This window comes from Bicyclus anynana, chromosome 17, assembly GCF_947172395.1.
Source record: "Bicyclus anynana chromosome 17, ilBicAnyn1.1, whole genome shotgun sequence".
Taxonomy (NCBI): Eukaryota; Metazoa; Arthropoda; class Insecta; order Lepidoptera; family Nymphalidae; genus Bicyclus; species Bicyclus anynana.
In genome coordinates, this window is record NC_069099.1 from 4,406,814 (window position 1) to 4,434,380 (window position 27,567).

General features: G+C 36.5%; 1 protein-coding gene across 4 annotated transcripts in view; it reads right to left on the reverse strand.

The window, feature by feature from the left end:
* LOC112044665 (protein fem-1 homolog CG6966) overlaps nt 1–27,567 on the reverse strand; it is an 89,572-nt gene that overhangs the window by 36,762 nt on the left and 25,243 nt on the right. The window contains exon 1 of one of the 4 annotated variants that reach the window (XM_052886378.1): nt 3,564–3,696. The exons of 1 other annotated variant lie outside the window; for it this stretch is intronic. The gene's annotated coding sequence lies outside the window, so the exon portion shown is untranslated. 2 more of the 4 variants (XM_052886379.1, XM_024080580.2) reach the window with 2 other exon arrangements.

Sequence of the window (27,567 nt, forward strand, 5' to 3'; positions counted from 1 at the left end):
TAATGACTACACAGATTAATGGGTAAACAATAATCAATTAAGATAAGCTAACGACGCTAACGTATTAAGTACCGTAGTATTGGCAAACAACCATATGAAAAGCATTTAACGTAAATGATGTAAGTGACCGAACCTATTAGTCACCTGTTAGTTAAGATAAAAACTAGGTGAACAAAGATTTACTGTTAATACAAGAACAATTTCTTTAACAACATTCTAGAAACGTAATGGTACATGGATACAGCCATACAGTGAAAAGTATATAGACAGGCTAATTCATCTTTTTTAAGAAAGAAAATGATATTATGATGGCTGGTTATTTGATAATTTAATTGATAACAGAAACTATCCATTAACAACGTTCTAGAAACATAATGGAACATGGATACAGCCATACAATGAAAAGTATAAATACAGGCTAATTCATCGTTTTAAAGAGAGAAAATGATATTGCGATGATTGATTAGTTGATAATACAATTGATATTAGGAACTAACAATTAAAATCAATTACAAATGATACCATCAAAACCTCAACCTATATTAATTTCGGGAACGCATAAATCTATACTGATCAGAGACGAAATATTTTTATAAAGACCAATCACATTAGTAACACTAAAATCACAAAAACATTTCAAATGTAAAAACCAAGGACTTGTAATTGTAAATTAACCTCAGAACCTTAAAGATCTGCAGTAAGTAAATAACGACTTATAGTTTTTATGACGTAAGGATTAGTTAACATACACACAGCTTAAAAATATTGCAAAAGACCGACAGAGTTTTCAACACATGACCGCCTAACTTCGGTAGGAAGAAGGCACTTAATCACTTAATGATGATGAAGGATTAGCTAAGAAAGGATTTTCCAAACTTCACGCCATAAGATTAGTTCCTTCATATATAGTAAACATCCAAAAGTCACGTGGACGAAGTCGAGGACATAAGGTAGTCTGATATCAACCTATCAAAGAAACCTTAATGTTAGTAATCTGCGATGACTGGATTCATCAACCTTAAATTTATAAATAAAGAATGCGGAAATCATCTTCGTGTTCTAATAACATAAAACTCGAGGCAAATTCTTCTCGCATAAATATTACAACGGTAGAAGTAATCTAACGTGATAAAATAAGAGCTTAATTACGAGTGCCATAAGTATCAATTTAATTTTAACAAAATTGGAAACTAAACATAGCTAAATATAGAATGAAAATTTTTATGAAGAACTCACTTTTGAAGATAAGCTAATAAAATATATTTTTGCCATTGTTATTAGAAAAAATAAACTTATTCAATGCCTACGAGGCCGTAGATAATATTCATAAAAGTGTTAAAAATATTAACAAATAGAAAAACCAAAGTAGCCTTGCCAAGTTGCTACTGTTTGACATTTGAGTTATGCGAAATACTATATAATCTCGACACAGTAACTATTTTAAGTAATAATTGATAGTAGAATCAACGGCGGTCACTTCATATATGCATGCAGGCACTAACTAACGTCAAAATTAATCTATTTCTAATAAGAGTTTGTAATAGGTCTTAAATCTTTAGGTGTCAACGAATGATTTTTCCCCTTAAATCCTTATTAAGCCTTGTGCAGTTGTGCACGCTATTTAAAATGATACTAAAGAATATTATAAATATCACAGCTTTCAACCCTTAAGTTCCATCGAGAAATTTTGCATAAACATTGTCAAGGGTATAAAAGTGATACCTTAAATTTTTAAACATAGAAAATAGAAAAGGACAATTAGATTAACACAAAAGGAAATACCAAATTTTAGACGCGAGCGAAATCTATTACAGTTATAAAATCTACTACATCGGGTTGTAAGTGAAGTTTAACTAGAACTAAAACAAATGAGATTAGTATAACTGCACTTACGAACGTGTGCGACGCATTCAAAAGTGTCATCGGCTGTGATTTACCAAATATTGCTAGGATTTTGGTACCTTTCATTTTACTTCTCTATATATTATCCTTTATCTATATTATATCTGATAGTCCTTTTATCTCTTCTATTATCTATCTTTATTAAATCATTATCTTTTCCATTTTCTATCTTTTGGCGTTAACATTATTAACCCGAATATGGGTTGATTGATAATGATGATGATCTTTTAGCGCTATTTCACCAAAGATATTGTTTTAAAATTCGCTACTTGTTCAATATTATCATTAGGAACCCATTTCATTTAATTTCAACCCCTCTCAGAATGAGGGGCAAAGTCAATAGTCTACCACGTATATACAATGCGAATTGGCAGACTTCACACGCAGAGAATTAAGAAAATTCCCAGGTATGCAGGTTTCCTCACCATGTTTTCCCTTCACCGTTTGAGACAAGTGATATTTAATTTGTTCAATATGTCGAAGCACAATTTAAGAAGCCTAGGCGTTCCTTTTCTACGAAAGTACAACTTACAACTAAGCCATTTATTATCTACAAGTAAGTTATTTTTAAATTATAATAAGCCAACAAGACGTTAATTGTTTTCTTGTTCACATACAAAACATAAAAACATTTCTAAAGGTTGTAAAGATACAACAACATCGTATTACATGTTCAGTTGGACTTTTGACCCAAAAGAGGCAGTTAGTTTCTCTTGATTGATAGTTACTATCACACTTGTTGAAGTGCATTTAATAAATAAAGTTACAGTGTGTTATGCAACTTTTACTTCCTGAACTTTGAAACATTTTTTTCATTATTTTTCAATACTGTAAACGATTACTTAGCTGCTAACTTAGCTATTGAAGAATAAATATTTTGTATGTCGTTATGTAATGAGTGACTACTTGATGCAAACAAACATGACATACTTTCATTGGGTACTTATTTCTAACATAATAACGTAAAAAAAAAAACGTTTTTAACGCAAGTGGATGCTTTACGAATTTTTTCCATATACCTACATAGTTTTGTTATTGTCAGTTAGTTAATGCCATATCTCTCTTAATCCTAACACACGAAAGCGTATTCCATATCTGACATATCCTGTTATTTTTATTCTATACAAGTTAGCCCTTGACTACAATCTCATCTGATGGTAAGTGATGATGCAATCTAAGATGGAACCGGGCTAACTTGTTAGGAGGAAAATGAAAATCCACATGTTTTAAAGGCACAGTAGGTTCCTGTAAAAGGTTCGCCTATTGGTAGAGCTTCCGCTTATGACGCTGCAATGACTAATATGTACGTAAACTACGTATGCGTACGAAAACAAACTGTTTTTTTTTAACTTTACAATCATGTTTTTCAACATCAAACAGATTGTTTACGGATTATTTTTCAATCATTTTAGTTTGTAAATACATCGTACATTACAGCCATCTCGTTCTTAACAACGAAGCGTATACCATCTCTCTCGTATATCATTTAAAACGCACACTAGTACACCGTAAGGTTCCCTTTTTGCTAGCTTCCCCTTAAATGACGCTGTCAAGGAATCTACAGCAATACACAATAATGCCTGCTCTATAACGGGAACTTCCACTTGGTAGAAGCCAGCCCTAATCAAAACACATAACACAACACAATTTCACAATCATACCGATACGTGTTGACGTATGATCTAACACTCGCGCACGCGTCTCGCCGCGCTCGTTCGCGCTGCACTACTGCATGGGCTCTTTCACTCGGTATTACACAAGCGTGGCTTACGTAAAACTTTTGCCTTTCCAACTGAACTGCAGCGATGCTTGTTGTCAGTGGACCGGTTGAAGAGTAGCCGAGCGGTTGGGTTTTTACATGAGGCCATGAAATGGGACGGTCACCGAATGGCCCCAATATCGTATTTGAAGTTGAGAAGCAACTTGAGATCGTAATAGGCTAGTTGACACTTTTTTAAGAATGGTCTCAAATTGTTCATCGTTTTACTAGATTGAAAAAAAAATCGAATTTTTTTAAAATATTTTTTTGACAATACTAGCCAAAACACTGTTGGCCATGATGTATTTTATCGTTTTATGACGTCACGTAAACACTAAATCTTAACCCCCTTTTCTCCTCACCTTCTAAACGTCATCAACATCCTTCAACAACAGTTTTAGTATTTTTGTTTGAAAGCACTGTATAGGCACAGCTTCTATTTGCCGGGTCAGCTAATTAGGTTAATTTCTGCTACATATATCTTATGTTCAAAAAGTCCGTTGTTGTAAAGTACGATAGCAGGAATAAAATAGCCTATTTAACTCTAGGAGGAAAAGTTTACTGGGAAATTGGGAATCAAAGAAAATTAATATACAGTTACACTTTGATATAGTCCCGACCCAGAGGTCATTGGTCGCTGATTCATCATTGGACATGCCTACAGGAAAAAGCTTATCAGTTAGTTGCAGAATTCTATTTATTTTATAGAAAAATAATTTACTTCTCGACATTCAAACCAGTATAAATAGGCCGTAAGCCCTCATTTATACGGGCTTTTTAACGGACCTTAAAAAAGCTTTAAAATACAACAAATGCATTCCCAAGTATATGTATACACGACAGCGTTTTTAAAACACGACGCTTTTTTTTTCAATTTTTGGGCGTTGGCAATAGACCTTCATTTAACTTCACATTATATTTGAACGCTTTTTTAACGTCCGTTTAAAAAACTCTCGTACGATTGGAGGGTAGTTTTGGTAAATATTGACAATTTATTTTGATTCAATTCTTGATTATTGACAGCGATCAATGGCAGTCGTACAGATCCTACGTATCGGACGCATCGCATCGAACGGATTTTTGGTAATCTTTGTATAGAAAGTCATACAAGTGCGTCCACTGTTCCGCATCGAACGGATTTTATCGACCTAAAATTGAAAATCCTTTTGTTGCGATGCGTCCGATAGGTATGATACGGATCTGTGGACGTCTAATTTGTTGCCCCGCAGCATACACTATGTACGTCTCAATACTGAGGCCTAAAAAGTGAAAGGTGCGCAACCGAGGAGCAGCAGGCCGCAGCGTGCGCGTCCGAACGCATGTGCACGCTGTGAGCGTATATATTTTTTTCATACCAGGGGCTGTATGTGAAAAATCGTATCCTAAGAAGTAAACTCCAATATTGTTATTTATATTATAAGCAATTTATTTATCTATACACTACAACAGATAGCTATCCTATACCTAGAGTTAGAAAATAAAACTGAATTCCATCACGCGTGCACCGGCCAGCACGCAACTTTGTATTTAGTATGCACTCACCGAAATAGCTACCAAGCATTTCTATACTATGCCATGTGATATTCTGTAGGGCAACAAACTCAACTTCACCATGTTTATTTCTGGCACCTTTCCTTTGTTGGTCAAGTGGTGTCGGATTACGAATCCTGGGTCAAACTAATGACAGATGAGTATACCTCATCTTATCAACCCATATATGGCTCACAGCTGAGCACGAGTCTCCTCTCGAGAATGACAGGGGTTAGGCCAATATTCCACCACGCTGGCCCAATGCGGATTGGCAGACTTCACACACGCAGAGATTAAGAAAATTCTATAGTATGAGACGTGGTTTTTCCTTCACCGTTTGAGACACGTGATATTTAATATCTATAAAAACCCCAGACCGGATTCGAACCCTCCGAAATCAGAGACAGAGAGAGAGAGTAATATACTGGGCTATCAAGGCGTAAATACACGGTAGATAGATACAGATTGTCAAAAACATATTTAAAAACTAAAATGTCCATGTAATCATGTCTGGAAAAAATATTTAAAAAAAAATTCAGTCTAGTAGAATGATAATGTGAACTATTTACAGCCATTTAAAAAAAGTGTCAACTAGCCTATTCAGGACATTAAAAAAGTAAATTTAAAATAACTTTAGATGTGAAGAAATTAATTGATTACAAAAAGAACCCAACACCTTGACAGTTTGAAGGTCAATGTGAGACTGCAGCTTTTCTCGGCTTCGTTTTCGCGAATACAAGCTCTTCAAGTATTTTTAAAACACTCAATGACTCAAGTGATGTCTTGTTTGTTGACGAGAGTAGGTAGTGTCACTTAAAGGGATTCAATCATTAACTATTATTATCAGCCTATTTTAACGGCCTATTACGCCAGGCCTCCTTCATTTAAAGGAGAGGGGATATGGAGCTTACATCCACCACGCTGCTCTAATGCGGGATGGCGGGCAATAATGATCTATTTAGCGATAAATTATCGGATGTTATTGCTAATGACCAGGACGGCTTTTCGTGCTGTCCAAGGCACGGGAGTGTAACACCACTAATACCTATCCATACTTGGATTTTTTATAGATTAACTAGCGGACGCACGCGACTTCGTCCGCGTAAAACTCGATGTAAACTTTCAAATTCCAAAAAATAGAAGGTAATTTAATAGAAGATTCCGATAAATTGAAACCCTCCTTTTTTTGAAGTCGATTAACAAAGTAAAATAGTCTTAAAAGATTATCATTTTATAATAGTTATTTTTACGCGATTTTTTTTACAATGGCAATGAACTTCTTTTGAATATAAATTTTGAATGCGTAATAATTAATTCTCATTTATTACGTCAATAATTTTATTATTGCCAATTAATTATTATGTCAATAAATATTACAACTAATTTCCTTGATTTTACGTTTTATCCTTGCATTAAATATACTCGAATCTGTTCCGGTTTTCGACATAGTTTTCTAATAAATAAGTCATTGCCAATATAACTTTAAAATATATAAAATTTATTAATTATGTGACTTTAAAATCTAGTAAATCTAGACTTTAAAGTAGTTTTTATAATTTGCAACTTAAACTCAAATTACTTTTTTACAATTAAGTAACTATCTAACTGGTGAATTTTAAGCACCTTCAAAAAAAGGCTTTTAAGGAAAAACCAACCTTTATCTAATTACTATAAGATCTAAACCTTCCCTAAGATATCTATTTATGCCTCCTCCTTTTTGGAAGTCGGTTAAAAATACATAATTGTTCATTTCTTTTACGTTTTTTTTTAAGTTGCTTACCTATTATAGGTAAACAATTTTTTTTTAATACAATTCTTTAAACACGATCGGCAAATCATTGTGCGTAATGGGAAACACTTAGACCAAACAATTATTTACAATAATAGCAGTTATACTGGTATCAGTAATTACTGATGTTTTCCAAGTTTTTGTGGGAAATGCAGGGAAAGTACATCCTGTACGTTAAAGTTGCCACAGAATTAATTTATTATTAAACCAAAAAGTCATTGTTTTAAATGCATATTTAACGACGTTTTGAGCTCGAAGTTGCAGGAATGTCCTGCGTCCAAATGAAGCGCGAATCTATTTAGTCATAAAATTAGTTATCCTCCACTAATTTTATTATTAAACTAGCTGACACCGCGTGGTTCGCGTGCCCATAGGAATACGGGGATAAAATATAGCCTATAGCTCGATAAGTGGGCTATTTAACACTGAAAGAATTTTTCAAATCGGACCAGTAGTTCTAGTAGCGCTTCTTTCATACAAACAAACTCTTCATCTTTATAATATTAGAATAGACATACTCGCGCTTTACTAGATGTGGCCTAAGGTTGCACGTGCTTGCCTAGAAGATTTCTACAGACTATTGTCTTCAAAATGACGGGGTTGTAAGAATCAGGAAACTAACTTCGAGAGAACTGAAATATCTACAAGTAAATCAGATTACAGAATAGATACTCGTAGGTTATTAAACGGCTGTTACTAATCTAGTGACTTACTTGACAGGTTTACTAGATATCCTTATTTGAAATAGGTCTTAAATGTTACGAAATCATAGATAAAGAGAAAAGCTGCGTTTCATAACACCTGGATAGCCCTGCTAGACCCTTTCGAAGTTACACAACCTCATTCATTGAACGGAATATAAAAATCCTTTGATTAATTTGCAACCAAAAAGTACAACGCGCAAATAAGCTATTTACAATCGAACAGGCGTTTTATATTTATTTCATTCTCTCTTATAAGTAATTTATTATAAGTATAGATTATGACTATTTAATTTTGTCAATTATCATCTATATTATTTGATTTATGTTAAAATTATTGTTATTGTTTTATAATTATAACAATACTATAGTTAAGGAAGAGCGGGGCCTTCTGATACTGGTCTAGTACTTAATAGAAGGTGCCAGCCCAATCAGTTTCTGTTATGTTATGTTACCTTGATAAAACTATAAATTATCATTTCATTTTTTTTTTTGTGTGTGGATCAGTGAAAACAATAGATTTATATATACTCTTTAAATAACAGAATTAGAAAGCAACTTTAGTGAGCAATTTGTATCGGATTAAACTGTACAATGAATATAGAGATGAGTAGAGTGCACTGTTCACTTTATAAGTGAAGTAATAAAAAAAAAAGTGTTGCCTCAAATATCACATGACAGTTATTGAAAAGACTTGATAAGCTGATTGTTATTGGCTGTCCCATTTTACAAAAGAATGTAGTTACCCTATTCAATAGAAATGAATAGTCATGTCTTTATCAAAATAATATATTCACCTTTCCTCTCCAACTAATCAAAAACCTGTGCTACGAGTGGGTTCGACAATAGTCCAATAGTCCAACGAGCAGGGCTCAGACCTAAGACGTCTCGGTTTTAACTTTTACCTTTAGAGCTATTGAGGCTTACATTAAAAGAAAATAAACTAATAGCAAAGGCAGCTAAAATAAAAAAAATAATTTATAACTAATCATAAAATCTACTTCAAAAATGAGCTGCAGGATTTCACACGAAAAAACATACACACATACATTGCAAGTTAAATAAAAGGTTGTAAAAATATCACACACCTGCGAAGTGTATAATCACCTTTTGACGACTTCCGTGGCGCAGTGGTATGCGCGGTGGATTTACACGACGGAGGTCCTGGGTTCGATCCCCGGCTGGGCCGATTGAGGTTTTCTTAATTAGTCCAGGTCTGGCTGGTGGGAGGCTTCGGCCTTGGCTAGTTACCACCCTACCGACAAAGACGTACCGCCAAGCGATTTAGCGTTCCGGTACGATGTCGTGTAGAAACCGAAAGAAGTGTGGATTTTCATCTTCCTCCTAACAAGTTAGCACGTTTCCATCTTAGATTACATCATCACTTACCGTCAGGTGAGATTGTAGTCAAGGGCTAACTTGTAAAGAATAAAAAAAAAAGTATAGAAGTTAATTATTTTTTGGAACAAAAAAAGAAATAATAAATTATAGAGGAACAAACATCACGTGACAAATACAAAGTAACGAAATAACAAATTAGGAACGTAGCCGCAATAATTATGGCAATTATACTTTAAATTCGTGCAAATGAAGTTGACAGAACGTCTATTTGTAACAGCGTTGTGTAATTAACTAATTATGTAATTAAATTGTAAATGGCATCGAGCTGCCTCTTTAAAACATTTTTATTAAGTAAAATTTTTACTATTGCAAGATATTTTAACATATATGTAAGCCTTAAAATATATCAATATATGACTAAGCTAATATACATACATATAACATACAAAATTGTATACGTACGAACACAGAACCTTTTGTTTTGATCCTGTTTGAATAGTTTTAGTTATTAAAATTAATATTTTGCGCTTCTGAAGGCAGTTCGTTTTCCTATGAAAATATGTAGTTTATAATAATTTATAATAGCGATTTTTAATAATTATTAAAATTATTAGTCTCATCAAGTTAGCAGTTCGACTTTCATTTTTTTTATTTTTTATTATTCTACAAAAAAACATACTTATTTAAATTAAGCCTAACCGTGATGCAACACAGTTGGTTTTACTGTGCACTGGTTTTTATTATAATATACAATATTAAAAAAAAAATAACAAACAAGAGAGAAAAGAAAAACAAAAGACAGCTATGGCCAAAACTACCAAGATCTAACATCAAGTGCATCTTATGAAAGATGAGGAAAGGTCTCGTTCTGTAGGTAAATATAAATAAATGACAGGCAAAGTCGCTAGAAACTGTTAGTCACAATTAATAGAGCAAAACTGTTACAGCGTTTTATAATTTTTGTTGTACAACAAAAGAGTGGCAACACAAAACATAATACAGATATTTCGAAAGTCGATCAAACGTGCGCGGCTGATCTGAACTAGATAATTGGCAACACCAACCAACCCAGTTTGGGAGTCTCTTTACCCAGTGCCCCAGTTTGGGTGGTCAACTTTCGCGCACTCTCGCTGTGATGGTTTTTGATTTCAATGTGCGACAATATAATGTCAGCCACTGACGATCAAGAAATCTCACATGCCTGCAGCGTTAACGGATCGGAATGATGCCATGCACATCGCGACACGCAACACACGATTTGTAAGTACGAGTATAATGCCTACTCCAGTAAAAACCTAGGCATCATCATTATCGTCATGAACAATCCATATTCGGCTCACGAGTTGTAGTAGTGTGTTGATCATTCTCTAAAAATGAGAGGGGTTAGACTAATAGTCCATTACGCTGTCCCAATGTGGATTGGCAGACTTTACTGTCCAGATAAGTGTGAGAGACGAGAATTAAGAAAATTCTCAGGTATGCAGGTTTCTTCATGCTAGTCACTCACCATCCAACAAGTTCACATGTAGGCAGCGCTAACGGCATCCGATAAAACTGACATCATGCAGATCGCGACCAACAAACTATCAGTTTTATCGGATGCTTGCTGTTGTGCTTAATTTCTTAAAATGCATATAACAAAAAACTGGAGGTGCAATCGAATGCAGAGGGCAGGTCCACTGGGCTATCACGGCTGTGTGTTAATATCTAGGTATAGACAAAACACTCGTCTAATGCAGTTTAGTCATCGCGACAGGCTTTTCGATAGGTCAATGAACATTGGTATTCGTTTCGTATAACATCAACGTAATGATACTGCGTAACGCGACTCTCGCTTTTTATAAACCGTTGCTGAAACATTAGACGAAATACTTGTGTGCCAACTACCAACTACATTTATTTGCGACTAGCAGACACCACGTGGTTTCACCCGGTTGCCGTTCCCGTAGGAATACGGGAATAAAAGAATAGCCTATAGCACCCGGGGATAATGTAGCTTCCTAACAGTATAAGAATTTTTCAAATCGGTTCCGTTTAGGAGCCTATTCAATGCAAGAAACAATCAAATCCTTCTTCTTAATAAAACTAACATAAACTAGTATAGACTAACAGGGCTCAAAGTCACTCAGCGGGCGACGGAGCGAGCTATGCTTGGAGTTTCTCTGCGTGATCGAATCACAAATGAGGAGATTCGCAAACGAAACAAAGTCACTGGACATAGTTCAGTGAGTCGCGAAGCTAAAGTGGCAATGGGCGTATTTGCAATTCGAAACTATGGTTCGAAGAGCCGATAGATTTTGGGATCGCAAGGTGCTGTAATGGCGAACCCGCACCGGAAAGCGCAGTGTTGGGCGACCTGAGACATTAAGCGGGTTGCAAGGAGCCGCTGGATGCTGGCGTCTTAGACCGATTTGTTTGGACGTCCATGCAAGAAGCCCATGTCCAGCGGTGGACGTCCATCGGCTGTTAATGATGATGATGATGAGTCTAGCAGTTGATAGTGATGTGGTCCTAAATAGATAGGTCTGGGTTCCCAACTCAGGTTTTACATTTTCTACATTAGCTTAGGACTGGTCTGGTAGGCATGACCTAATCTATACTTAACTTTTAGCGATTTAGCTTTCCGACACGATGCTGCATAGAAAACGTCAGAGGTTTTTTTTATTATTTATTCTTTACAAGTTAGCCCTTGATTCCAATCTCACCTAATGGTAAGTGATGATGCAATCTAAGATGGAAGATCCACACACCTTTCGGCGTCGAATACCTTTCGGTATCGGCTCGGTAAATCGCTTAGCGGTACGTCTTTGCCGGTAGGGTGGTAACTAGCCACGGCCGAAGCCTCCCACCAGCGAGACCTGGACCAATTAAGAAAACCTCAATAGGCCCAACCGCGGATCGAACCCAGGACCTCCGCCTTTAAATCCACCGCGCATACCACTGCGCCACGAATGCCGTCAAAAGGTATAGGAAGAATAAACTTGTACCTTTTCCCAAGTAAGCTAACATCCAACCATAAACGGGTGAGATCGCAGTAGAGGGCTAGCTTGTCTAAAAATAAAAAAAGTTCTACCTGTGTGATTCCCATTCCGGTGGGAACTACAGCAATAAAATATAGCCTATGGTTATCGGTAAAAATGTAGCTTTTCTATTAGTATACAGTGCCGTAGAAGCTTGGCAGGTTCTCCCAGTACATTTGAACGCGTTATTAGTCACAAAAAATATTGTTGTAATACTAATAATATACCACGTTCTTTCACACGCAGTCTACGCATAGATAGTGATGAACGATAACCGTCATACATACAGTATGACTAACGTTAGAAAGTGGAATGTATTGAAAACAATAGCATATATACTCGTACGCTAGAGGGTTTTTGCCTGCGGACAGCCTGACGGCAATAAAACAGCGTCACTTACGTATATTAGAAAGCGTCTGTACAAATTCTATTAGCAGTTAATAAGGAAGACACACTGTTAGACACTACATACCTATTAAAATTATTTTTATCTTAGTAATACTAGACGGAAGAAGAAAATACCTATAGTTATAAGCTTATAATTAGTTTCACCTGTATCGTTTTTTCTGTCTATCATCAAATCTTGCAAGTTAAATCCTACTTCCCGGTTTCCCATTGAGCTAAAACTTTGCATGCATGTATAAATCAGATAACAGTGCAATATTATTATGACATAGATAATAAACCATAGACTAATCTGATGATGGAACTGGAAGGTGGCCATAGGAACTCCGCAATCATACGACGCAACCTCATCTAGTTTAGGCTCGTTTGATTCGTCTCAACGAGTACTTTCATAATAGATGGTAACCAGTTTTTAACTTTTGGTTCATTTTATTAAAAAATAATAAAAGCTTGTTTCAAAAAAGGTTTTTAATGGTAGACTTGTTTATTCAATGACAAGTTAGTGACTGCAATTTCAACTGATGTTAAGTGACGATGCATCCTAAACCAACCAGACCGCACTGGGGCAGAGTGGTGGGTCTAAGCTCCATATCCCTCACCTATAAGGAGGAATGACTTATCCTGTTAGCAGCCATTATAATAATGACAGGCACAGAAGGCTTAACGTTTTCGCCTAAGGTTGAAAGCGTGGAGCCGTGATAGCCCAATCGATATAACCTCTGCCTTCGATTGGGAGGGCGTAGGTTCGGATCCGGTCCGGGGCATGCACCTCTCAGTTTCCAGTTATGTGCATTTCAATAAAATAACATCACAAACAAGTCTCAAACGGTGAAGAAAAACGTCGTGAAAACCTGAGAATTTTTGAATTATCTACGTGTGTGAAGTCTGCCATTAAGCTAACGTGGAGAACTATTAGCCTAACCCCTAATGATGATTATGACACACGCAGTTATGATGGGTGAGTAATGGGCGGACGGATAGCTCTTCGAAATTCTGATGGTACGAGCCGCGCTAAGGTTTCCGCGGACGAAAAAGCTTGACAGATTTCTGTTTACTTCTTATATCCGTGGCCATGAATAAATGCTTTGTTCCTGGGTCCAAAGACTGTTACTAGATTACTCATCATTATTTATTTTATTTTGCATAATTATTGCGAGCAATCGCACCGATATTATACAATGAGCCGATGACAATCAGCGGTAGCGATAGTTACGCAAGCTGCAGGCGTTATGTGACTGACTGACTGTGTCATTGAGCTGCTAGAATAAAGGTTTTCATAGAGTTACATGGCTTGTTAGATAATAACACTTACGTACAGCCTGTGGCGTGCACAGGGTATATAGCGGGGTAAGTAAAAAATATTTGCATAAGCAATTTGTGGAAAACTTGTATGATTCATTGTGTATTATGTTATTGTTTTGTTATTACCCATATTTAGCAGATAGTATTATGCCGCGATAGCCCAGTGGATATGACCTCTACCTTCGATTCAGAACATGTACTTCAGTTTTCCAGTTTTCAGTTTTCACGTGTCCCAGAATGATGTAGGAAAACATCGTGATTAAACCTGAATACCTGAGAATTCATAATTCTCTACGTGTTTGAAATCTGCCAATACGCATTAGGCTAGCGTAGTGGACTATTATCCTAACCCTGAATTTTCAATTTGGAAACGCGACCCTGCACTAGAATACGCAGTGACGCAGTGTTGGTCGACCCCCCACCAAGTGGACTGACGACATCAAACGAGTCGCAGGGATTCGCGGGATGCAGGCGGCTCAGTATCGTGATGTTTGTAAGTCCTACAAAAGGCCTGTGTCCTGCAGTGGACGTCTATCGGCATGATAATACTCCTCAAGGCTTTTAAGCCTCATATGCCTGTAATTTTACTAAAGTCTTTTTCAGATGAGTATGGTGACAGTCACCTGTATGACGTTCATAATACGTACTATTATCTTGAATCGGAAACTCAGTACGCCGACCACGATTCGTTTGAAGAAATGTCTGAATTTGTAAAATTCGAGGTCATCATTGTATGCATGATTTCAAAACAAAACGGCGTTTTCGTAAACACATCGCCTGCCAACATTCTAGTTGAGTCTACTGCTTACTCATCTAAATACCTACATGCACGTAAAGGTGGTTTACCACCGTGCGTGCTATCACGAACCACATCCACTTCGACATCACACTAAAAATAATGAATATTTTATTCAAAGTCAAGTTAGTAATTGACTCCAATGCTTCCTATTTCTATTTAACAGCTTACTACAGGACCTGCAGGTTAATTCATTATCTTTGACGTATGCTGGTTGACATATACAAAATTGAGATTCCATGTAACAAATGTCATCCGGTGCCTACTGGTGGATATCAAGTAGTTTCTCAATTGATTTGATGTTTATTTTAATAGGTTGATAATAAAGATCAAAAGAGTGAATAGGCCAGCAGGCTGTTTGACTCTTTAATGACCACTATCTGATGTTAAAAAGAATTTACCGGGACCGCTTCAAGTGCTCTCCGAGGCATGCGGTGTGACATCAACAATAACCTTAAGTCGATCTAAAATCATACTAACAAGTTGTTCGAAGCAAGTAATGCTCATTATTTCGAACCCATATCCAGAACCTCATGATCCACCAACGAGGATATGATCAACCACTGGACCACCAAGGCAGATAAAGTGGGTTTAGATATTTTTGATCCCATTATAACTAATAAGCAGTTTCACCCGCGCAGAACCCATTCTAGTGGGAATTCGGGTTTAATTTTTTTAAGCCGTTTCTGAAAGAAGTGTCTGAAAATCCTAGATCTTTATGATTCAAACGTCTTGAATTAATAGATCACTAACTTGGTACTTGGCCTTCAAACTGATCGCACTGAGCAAACTGAGAAGGTAGCACATACGATGTTATTTTTCGCCTTTTAGTTCATTTTATAATTTTGAAGTTGGTTGTATTTTTTATTAAAGTTTATACCTTGATAATGTAGATTTGTATAAGTGAAAGAATTTTTCAAATCAGTCGAGTAATTTTTGAGTTCATTCGTTTATACATTTACAAAAATACAAATCTTTCCCATTTATAATATTAGTATAGAGTATAGAAGTATAGAAGTATAGATAAGCCAAGTACATTCGTCAGTAATTCGAAAGCTATATGCGATCAGTAGTTCACGATTCAACGAACAGTGAACGCCCACTGTTATATTCTCATTTGGCAACCATTTAAGTTGAACGAAATTAGAGCTATAGGCGACTTAACGCCTAATAAAATAATAATTAGCTTAGCGGAAACCAAATTACCAATTGCTACATTTAGTCGTGTGTGGGAAGTGACGTTTCATTTTCTATAACGACCGCCTTAACAGCCGTTTCGTTTCAAGGACGCTCGCACATAATGAGAGTGCTTGGTCACATTGACTGGCGGCATTTTTTGCTAAAACCGTACCTAAACGATATATCATCATTATTGACATATCCGGCTCACTATGCAGCACGAGTCTCCTCTCAGAATGAGATTGAGGCCTTAGTTCCATCACGCTGGCCCAATGCGGATTGGCAGACTTCACACACGTAGAATTAAGGAAATTCTAAGGTATGCAGGTTACCTCACGATGTTTTCCTTCACACAGGAGACACGTGATATTTAATTTCTTAAAATGCACATAACTGAAAAGTTGGGAGGTGCATACCCCAGAGCGAACCTACGCCCTTTCGAATCGAAGGCAGTGGTCATATTGTCCACTGGGCTAACATGTTTCAAACGGTATCTACAAGTATGTAGTGTTGAGGGTAGTTTATAAATAGAACAAGATATATATAATAAAAGATAGTTTCTCTCTGTATGATAAAGTATCGAAATTAATTATTCCGTACCCGCGAAACGCTGATTTTAACAAATCCCACGCGACTTTTCTGAAATGAAAAGTAGGGTAGGTACGTGTTAATTCAAGGTACAATATTTCCCTGTTCCAAATGAAACCTAAATAACTTCAGTAGTAGCGGCGTTAAGGAGTAACAAACATACACACTTACACAAACTTTCGCCTTCAAAATATTAGTGTGAATCGAACTTAAAGAGTGTTAGAATTGGAAGTCGGCATACTTCACTTCTCTCTCAATAAAGTTCACATCCTTTGACACTAATGACATTTTAGTGGTATGAACTACAATTTCTATTGTTCCAATGAGACTTTTTAATCACCTTCACTTGAGTTGAGATTCCTTGCCTTTACCGTCCGTAAGTTATGGAAAGGTAAAGAATTTGGTAATAGACCATAACCAAATGAAACCTCAAATAAAAGAGCTATTCAATGACACAGTTCAACGATCTCTAGACTTTTTCGATTTCACAACATGGCGTCTAGAGTTAGCTCTTAACTTTTGATAGCTCAATCTTTGGTAATAATCAAACAGCTTACAACAACTTTATTGCTGCAATAGACCAAAGTGAGACACGAAAAATACGATCACTATACGCAGTGCACAATCTATTTTTTAAAGAGCTCTTTCAGGTGATTTGGCAAAATTATGTTTTCACACTAGGGAACAAATCTAACTTCTTCTAACAAATGTGATCGTCTATAACGAAGAGGAGATGGGGTTACAAAAATCATGAAATTCATGTGAGGCCTACCTACTGTATGGCCCTAAGCCCGCAAATTTTCATTGAAACAGCGTCGAAACTCTATGAGGGAGATCTAGTCCTATAGTCAGGGCTGTGTACTTCATAGATGCATAAAAACCAGCAGTGGCGTGTATATAGATTTTACTAGAGTAAGCACTAATGTGAAAATTGTAAAAAATGGAGAATTCCTTCTCCGAAGTTTAGGTAACCTTGCATTTTTGCTTCTCTGAAGTACATGCTTCTGTTAACATAGTATATAACCCGGAAAACCTTCAATACTAAGCACATTATCAGCTATTACACCCAACGTATGTATCAGCTACCTAATTAATTGAATGTAATCTTAAATTCCAATTAGGCGATACCTTTGAAAGGGAGTTCCCTTCCTATACTCGTACGAACATTAATCACGTGATGCAACATAAACAGCTCATTGCAAAACAAACGAGATATATGTATTAACTTATGTGCATTGTTATTTTGTATATCAATAAGTTTCCTCAAGGAAACTGTACATATGTCACGTGGAATACCAATTTGCTTCTTATCTGTTTGAACTCGTTACTAGAGTCACTGTATCAATATAACTCGTGGTATTATTTTTTTCAGAAAACACTAATTCAAACCCCTAGGTGAACAAGCGACATGGACACTAGTCGCAAAGTACAGTATCTGGTTATACCGACGCAGGACTGTTGAGATTCGAAGTTCCCTTAACGAAAGGGAAATCACCTTCCATACTTTCGCAGGGGATTCGTAGTGTTACAAGTTCGTCGATTACGGGTGGTAATAACATTCATTTATGTTATTGTGGAGGGGAGGTATCAGTGTTGGTATAAATAAGAGGGTATTTGATGACTTGAGCTTAGTTGTTTGTTAGGCAGTGTGGACACCGTCACGCTGCCAGTCGCGTTAGTAATTTTGTGCTGTAATTATTGATCATAAATTGATTAGTGTGGCCATGGAGAACATGTCAGGCAGGAAAGGTGAGTGTTTACGCATTCTGAAAGGGTTGTTTAAGCCTACTCCCAAGGTCACAAGTCCTGGGAGCTGATCGAGGTGTTTCCTCTATCACAAAATAATGGTACTATCACTGTCGCTGCTACCCGTCACGTCACATTAGGGCTTGTGAGACAGACACAGGGATTTTATTGTCTGTATGACCTACAGGTCTACAAGTGGGAAGATCTCCCGGGATCTCCTTTAAAATACACGTGTATCCATTGTAAGTCCTACGTACTACGAAAAACCTATGGCCAGCTGTGGACCACAACTGGACCCAACAAACAACTCTCTATACATTCTTAAACTAATCCTCTTTCTATTCAATAAAAATAAATATAGATCCACATTTACTACATGCACGTTAATTTGAATTAAGTACCTACAGTTCTGATCGAAATCAGACACCGAAAATACAATCGTATCGTCTGTAAAGGCCCTACCAATGCGTGCATAAAAAAAACAATACAAACAGAAACACGTGAATGCAAATCGCGTTGATTGATCAATTGATCAATTGAATCGATTGAGCAATACACGAATTGGAACTAACAAGTTAACCCGGACATCGACCCGCGGGGCCTCAAGGACACTACGAACAATTAATGGTATAAGGCCAACTGCAGATGTGCCAACATGTCGGCTTCTTATTAATAAAAAAATCAAGAATCTTGATAGCCCTCCGATTATGGGTTGATAATGATGAGCAAAATGATAGAGAAAGACATGTATCGCTTCATAACTTGGGAATAGGACAGGGAGATAATAAATTATTAGTAGCTTTGTATTCGATGGCGTGCACAAATAAACGAAACAGACATAAAAAACTTAAAAACGTCTTTTGGTTCGCAATGATTCTTGCACTACACGTATGAAGCGCAGTGTTTGTACCACACTATTACATAAGGTAGGTAGCTTGTATGAAGTACTGAGGTTGCTTTATGAACGGGATCACTATGGTATGTGTTTCAGATACCAGATGTAGCGACTCGTAATACACAGTGGCCGCTTTTTCAGACACGAACATAATTACGTGGGGGGATTTGCCAACCGAATATTTGCGATTACAAAATTGGGTTGCCGAAACGCTCTAGTAGAAAGTTGCTTTGCAGAGCGTATGCAAGTAACAATTACTCGTACATCATGACTATTGTGATTGATTAAACTGTTACAAACTATCTAGATCTGAATAGGATCGACTTAGTAACTAACAACTGATTTGGTGTTGTCAACCGACCGACAAACCGACGACAAAGATTGATATAATAAGTTCGCTAAGTTTGTCTAGAACTATTTACTTTGAAACAGTCAGCTGACTTGGCATATCTACAGATAGTTTTACTGCTATAGAAAATCATGACACGACCTTTTCTGTTGGACGGAAGCTTCTACAAACCTTCGGAAGTAATGAAACAATGCCCTTTGGTGTTTAATGAACGGAAAGGGATATAATGAGTGTATTCTTAGGTCGTGAATCATATAGGGACATATGTATTACATATGACTCACTACGAGTAGACTACACAACTCCGAACCCAAGAAAAAGCTTTGTTTGAATGCGCTAATACTTTGCACATTGGTTTGTACTTGCAGTCAGATAAACAACATTATTTTTTGGATAAAAAAGATCAATCATTAAAGAATGTTGTTGACTATTTAAAAGTACCTAGTAATTTTTTTTGGCGATTAAAACCACAGGGGAAAGTTTTTATTAAATGTAGTATTTTAGTTGAGCCTATATTTAAAAAAAAAAACAAAACGTAGTGACGTTTCAAGTCAAGCAAGTCAAAAAGCGTAGGGAGTAAGAGTATCAAACTGTCCTTCTGATATTAGATAAGTGGAAAACCAACGGCTATTAGAGCCAGAGCAGATTAGACCTTGAATGAGCTGGTCTGCTTCGTCAACGTCAAACATAGGTGTTAACCCTTATCCATACTAATAACACAAATGCGAAAGTTTAAGTCTGTCTCTCATCTGTTTGTTACCTTTTCACGGCTAAACCACAGAACCGTTATGGATAATATTTGGTATGGCAATAAATTGTATCATATAGCAAAACATAGGCTATATTGCATATCAGAAAAATCCATGGTCCCGTGGAATTTGAAAAACTTAATTTCACGATTTCGACGAGGTCGCAAGTGTTCGCAAGTGTTCCAAAAATCATCCTGTGGTATGATGGTATAAATTTTCCGAAGGAACAAAGTTTGTACTAATTAACTACAATATTTATATTGATCATAATTTATTTAAAAAAAAAAAATATTGTAATATCGAACCTAATAGAAACACATGATACCGTTATAGCATAATAATAACAAATCACTCAACTGTCATAAAGTACCTTGCCGCTGCGCTCGCAGGGTTAAACTTGAGAAAATTTTCCTCATTTCTTACTCGTGAACATATCACAAGCGGCTCTGCGTCATAATAGCTCAGCGATTGTTTTTATCTGCTATTATTTATAGGTCTTGTTATGGAATAAAGGTTTTCCTCTAAGATCTGAGATAAGAAATATTGGACATAGACTACTTAGCATATTTAAAACTGGCCAAGGGAATTAACGTACAATTACAGCATACGGCAATTAAGATTACGTCATTACGTAACTATAATCTATATTTGTAAAGAATATGCAAAGATTGAATGAATAGTGGACGCCAAGTTTGACGGTCTCCGTGGCGCAGTGGTATGCGCGGTGGATTTACAAGACGGAGGTCCTGGGTTCGATCCCCGGCTGGGCAGATTGAGATTTTCTTAATTTGTCCAGGTCTGGCTGGTGAGAGGCTTCGGCCGTGGCTAGTTACCGCCCTACCGGCAAAAACGTACCGCCAAGCGATTTAGCGTTCCGGTACGATGCCGTGTAGAAACCGAAAGGGGTGTGGATTTTCATCCTCCTCCTAATAAATTAGCCCGCTTCCATCTTAGACTGCATCATCACTTACCATCAGGTGAGATTGTAAGATTGTAGTCAAGGGCTAACTTGTAAAGAATATAAAAAAAACTTTGTATGCGTGTATAGTTCTTTTATAGTCTGATAAGTTCGGTGATGACATTCCCATGATATGCGGGCGACCTGGGGAAAGACTGCGCGGGTTTCAAATAGTGCGTGCGGGGAAGTGAGGTGCAGTCAGTCAGTCATGGGTTTTTCAGTCATCGCTATACGCTCCCCGGTCCGCGCAGACTATCGGAAGTGTTATGAACGAGGTTGCCAAGCAGTAGTTCATGGGGCTAATATGGAGTTTAGACTCACCACACTTCAATTGATGTAACCAGCATAGGACAAAGGATGTATATTATCAATCCGGATTCGATTTAGATTTGAGAGCCGTGATAGCTCAGTGGATATGACCTCTGCCTCCAATTCCGGAGGGTGTGGGTTCGAATCCGGTCTGGGGCATGCAGGTCCGATTTTTCAGTTGTGTGCATTATAATAAATTAAATATCACGTGTCTCAAACGGTGAAGGAAAAACATCGTACATGAACTTACGAACCTGCATACATGAGAATTTTCTTAACTCTCTGCCTATGTGAAGTTTACCAATCCGCATTTTGCCAGTGTGGTGAACTATTGGCCTAACCCCTCTCGTTCTGAGCGGAGACTCGAGCTCAGCAGTGGACCAAATAAGGGTTGATAATGATGATGATGATGATTCGATTTCCGACTGATATTAATTTAGTTTATTTCTCAATTGGCTCAAGTTTCGTCTAATGGTAAATATTCTATTAATGTTCCTTTTGCAATATAGAAGAATATATATAATACATGCAATAGGTATAGAAGAATATGACAAATGCAACACATAATAGTTATAACAAACTAGCTGACGCCGCGCGGTTTCACTCGCGTGGTTCCCGTTCCCGTAGGAATACGGGGATAATATATAGCCTAAAGCCTTCCTCGATAAATGAGCTAACTAACACTGAAATAATTTTTCAAATCGGACCAGTAGTTCCTGAGATTAGCGCGTTCAATCAAACAAACTCTTCAGCTCTTAGTATAGATTAACTAAAGACTTTGTACATCTATATTTACTATAATTAAAGCAAACAATAATTTATTTTCATGAATATTCAAACAGATTCCTTATTACATCGTAAATAAAGCATAATTTACATTAAAAGATCAATCAGAGAACTATTATCTTAGCGATCAAGGATAAAAGTGATAAATAACAAAAAAAACAATAATAATTATCAAATCGAACTCTCATCTCGTTTCTCGATATTCAAGGCAACTTATTCTATACCCATTATCTAAAGGCTAATCGTTAGTTGGTATTTAAATTGAAGACAAAAAAAACAAAAGAAATGTCCTTTAATAAATAAACACGATTAAAAAAATATAGTGATTAAACAATGACCAATAACGATGGAAAATAATAAATTTATGCGATTTAAACGAACAAATGAAAATACACCGTTAATACTATAGGTAGTAATTAATGTATTTTTTTTTTGATTCTACTATACATATTTATTTATTTTATTTACAATTACTTTTACAAAGATTTATGTAATTGTTTCAAAAAATATTTACTGAAAAATATGCATTTTAAATTTTAATAACTCAACAGATGAATAGTTTCATTCAAAATGAATGAATAGTTTGTGAGCAAACCACGGAAACATTTATAATCAATGACAAGTACATACTTCAGAATATTTCTGGATAACTTGTATACTTACCAAGAAAATAATTAGATACCAAGAAAGTCCTACTCTTTTTTGACAGGAGTAGAACTTTCTCGGTGCCTACTTGGTTTCTGTAGACTCGCCTTTTAACAGATTTCAAAAAAAGGAGGTTTCTCAATTCGACCGTATATTTTTTTATGTACGAATCTGTTCCCGATAACTTTGTCGTTTACGAACCGATTCTGATGATTCTTTTTTTGTTGGAAAGGAGATATTCCAAGGCTAGTTAGTACCATGATAAAGAAACGAAATGATGATGGGTTTTAAGTAGTACAGGCTTACGCTTGACCACAATCAAGCCTGATGGAAAGCAATGATAAGATCTAAGATGAAGTGCGCTTGCCTAGAAGGTGCCTATTGCCTTTATATCACTCTTGCCTTGAAGGTGCACAAATTATACGTGTCAGGACACACAGACGCCGGAAGGGCATTCTTATTAGGAACGTTGACGCAAAACCAGCGTGCGAACCTGGAAAAATCGAGAGGAACTTTCAAAAATCGTATAGGCGACCAGTACGTGTGTTAACTTTACATTAAGTATTTTGAAGCAATACAATTTGATGAAGGTCTGGAGTCAATCTGATGAAGGCACCGAAACACAGACGAGAGAACTCTTCAACGATTTACAGCAGTTACCTTGTTGTCTTTCATATTGATATTTGTAAACATACTTCTTATCTTAAGATTAAAAATCTTTAGAATCGAAAGCCACATAACATAAAGTTGTTACCTACTGCTATGACATTGCAAGCCTTATCCTTCGATCTGTCAGGTGATACCTATAACACTGTCACGGTACTTGTCAACATTTCTGTTTGTTTGTTATTAATTGACAGACAGACTGATTAGGCGATTAGCAACTACTTACAATAGAACTAATTAATAATGTCTCATTTAAAGTATATTTAACCGACTTAAAAAAAAGGAGGAGGTTCTCAATTCGAGTCTCTGTTTTTTTTTTGTGTATGTTACTCTATTACTCGAAGACGCCTGGACCGATGTGAGTAATTTTTTTTTTGTTTAGAAGGGTAAAGTCCCGGAATTGTTCCATTGTCATCATGTCAAGATCCTGGAGAAATCGAGGGGAACTTTCAAAAATCGTTAGGGCAACCGGTTTAGGCCTTCAAAGTGATCAATCAGCAGGTAGAATAAAATACGATGTTATTTTTCGCTTTTTAGTTTAATTGGTACCTTTTAAGATTTTAAAGTCGGTTGTATTTTTTTTTTTTTAATTGGGTTATTATAGGACAATAATAAACAATATGCATTTAATGAAATAAACAATGATCCTGTGAACGGAGACTATTTTTGCTGCAAGGCTAGCTCGGCCATTGGATAGAGTAAGTAGAATAAGGAAAAATAGAAAATCTGTGTTAAACTGATGCAGAACCATCGCAATACACTTTAACTCTAGAGTCTAGACCAATTTATATATATTGACGGCCTCCGTGGCTCAGTGGTATGCGCAGTGGATTCACAAGACGGAGATCCTGGGTTCGATCCCCGGCTGGGCCGATTGAGGTTTTCTTAATTGGTCCAGGCCTGCCACCCTACCGTCAAAGACGTACCGCCAAGCGATTTAGCGTTCCGGTACGACGTCGTGTAAAAACCGACAGGGGTGTGGATTTTCATCCTACTCCTGACATCATCACTTACCATCAGGTAGAAAGGTCAATTCTGAGCATGAAATATATAAATAAAAAATAAATAAATAAAATATTTCCAAAATAACCATCAGGGGTGATTAGTGATCGATGCTGATGCCAAAAATGCAATCAGTAAATTTTTTGTCTGTCTGTCTGTCTGTATGTTCGTTATAGAAACAAAAACTACTCGACGGATTTTATTTTAACGAAACTTGGTACAATTGTTCTTCAAACACCTGGGCAGGTTATAGTATATTTTCACGCTACGATCAATAGGAGCAGAGCAGTGAAGGGAAATGTTGGGAAAACGGGAGAAATTACTCCATTTTTAAGCATCCGTCCGGTGTGCAGCCTTAATGGGTAGGGTAGGGCTAGGGATAGGGTAGGGTGGGGGTAGGGGTAGGGTAGGGGTACAGTAGGGGTAGGTTTAGTTCAAAGTTTACATCGACTTTCACGCGGACGAAGTGGCAGGCGTTCACTAGTCGAGAATATTATAGTGGTAGAATGGCGCCGGTTGTTATCAATATGAAACAAACTTTCCATTAGCATTTAAGTGCCTTATCACAATGCAAACTGCATTATAGTTTATTGAATCTACAATAATACGTGTGTATTATTTTGATAGCCCGGCTAATTATATGTTTATTTTGTCTTTATCAGCATAACTGCGTAATTGCAATTGATAGCTAGTCAGTCCATTACTTTTCAAATTACACGTAAATTTATCGACAAGGTCTTTTAAAATCAATAAATGCGGTATGTTTACTTTATATAGGTACTCCTATCCTAACATTTACGCGTATAAGTCCTTATTCGCACGAGAGTTTAAAAAAAGCGATACGTTAAACCCTGCGTTGGCGCTTTTATTTATTTAAGTTCTTAATTTAATAAATGGTCTATTTCCAACGCTCAAAATTTAAAATAAAACACTGCTCGATAAAAAAGCGCCGAATGTTAAAAACGCTGTCGTGTGAACATATACTTGGGAATGCATTTGTTGTATTTGAACGCTTTTTTAACGTCGTGCGAATTATAACAGTTTAATATGAATTTTAACGGCGTTATTACCAACTATTACTTAATTAAATAGTGTTTACGTCAATCAAGATCCGAAACAACAATAAATCAGAGTATTGGATAGAAGCAGGCGTTACTTTGCGGAAGTTAATTATGAATAGATAATAATTTGTTTATTTATTTTACTATCATCCGCAAAAAGCCGACGAACCCATGCGACAGCGTCACCCAGGTTCGACAAAATACTCTCTACGTACGTTTCACCCCGAAACCGGAGCATCCTCAGGAAATACTGACTCTACAACGTGCAATTGCACAAAGACGATAGCTAGATAAAAAAATTATTATCTATTCAGTATGTTAATATTCTGGTTCACTCAGACTAACTTTGGCAATGGGCAAAGAGAAGAAAAACACGTTGTAGAGTCAATTTGTCGGACCTGGGTGACGTTGTGCATAGGTTCGTCGACTTTTCGCGGATGACATCAAAATAATTCATAAATCATAATTCTTTATTTGCAAATTGTTAAATACAGATCTTGATACAATAAATGTTGGCATACAATTTGCTACAATATAGCATGCAAATTTTTAAAACTTAATAAATAAATAAATTTTTATCTATTAATAAATCAAAGAGCTACTTTAACACTTGGAACACAACGGATTTTAGTTTGTCCACTTAAATAGGTACTATTCGCTTTGATGTTGTAACTAAAACTATCTATAATACATATCTACAAACTAACAACCAAAATTCAAATTACGACATCGTTTTGCAATAAATCATTAAGCAGAAACGTTGCCGACGGACACGGCAATATTCTACGGCCTACGCAACAATTAACCATATCTGTATTCTTACTATTAAATAGTTATAAATCAGGTATCATGAACTCCAAAAGACGAACTTATTCGACTTAAAACTAAAAAGGTTCCAAAACATTTGACATGATGTAAGAAGTTGGAACCTTATTAGATGGAGAGAGAAGAGTCTGCAATGGTCAGAACTTTGTGATTTTATAAAAGCTGAAAGTTTGTCAGCTCATGCTTCTAACATAGATAAGTAGATAGGCAATTATGGAGGTTAACATGAAAGGTAGCAGGTTTTATGGGATCTCAGACCAATTTAGATCGTGACCTAACTCGCTACTTACCCCTCTGTCAAAGTATAAGATCAAAGATCTAACGCATTTATAAAAACTATTTCTATAGAATCAATGCATCATTGTTGTAATCATTTTCTTTATTGTAAAGAGCTTTGTAAAAATGCCGATTTGTGTCATCATTATCAACCCGTATAGCTCGAGGTTCCTCTCAGAATGAGAGGGGTTAGGCCAATAGTCCACCACGCTGGCCCAATGCAGACTTCACATACGCAGAGAATTAAGAAAATTCTCTGGTATGCAGATTTCCTCACGATGTTTTTCCTTCACCGTTTGAGACACGTGATATTTAATTTCTTAAAATGCACACAACTGAAAAGTTGGAGGTGTATGCCCCGGACCGGCTTCGAACCCACACCCTCCAAAATCGGAGGCAGAGGTCATATCCACTGGGCTATCACGGCCGATTTGTGTAGTTAAATGGTATAAAACGGTTAACAACTTCTAGTTTCTTAAAAGATGGAGATAAGACGTGATGGGATCTGAGAGGACTAGATGATTATTTTCCAGTGTTTTCCGAAGGGTTGCAAAGAAGCTAAGTTGCTATGTCATGTAACATCGAGGAAAATATCTACCTGCCACCACTGTCTGAGCCATCGTGAATCACGTGGTGTCTACGTTGACGTGACATAAAAATGGGGGTTTAAGAATCGTCAGAGGGGGTCCACGAAAATTTATCTGGTTTCATACCATATGGGGAGTTTTCTAAATAAAATTGATTCCTTCCTTGTGCTGTGAGTAGATATATTAAAAATTAAAGTAAAAACTAAGTAATCAAATATCACTGTTTTTTTTTAACTGTTATTTAAGGTGGCTGTTCTTAGACTCTAAACTCTAGTTGCTTATTTACATAATTTTTATTATTATTTTTTTTTTAATATTTTCCATATCTTTTTTATAATATGACCAATATTCCCATTCCCCTCCGACTAGTCGGAAAACACTGTACTAGGAGTGGGTACGAC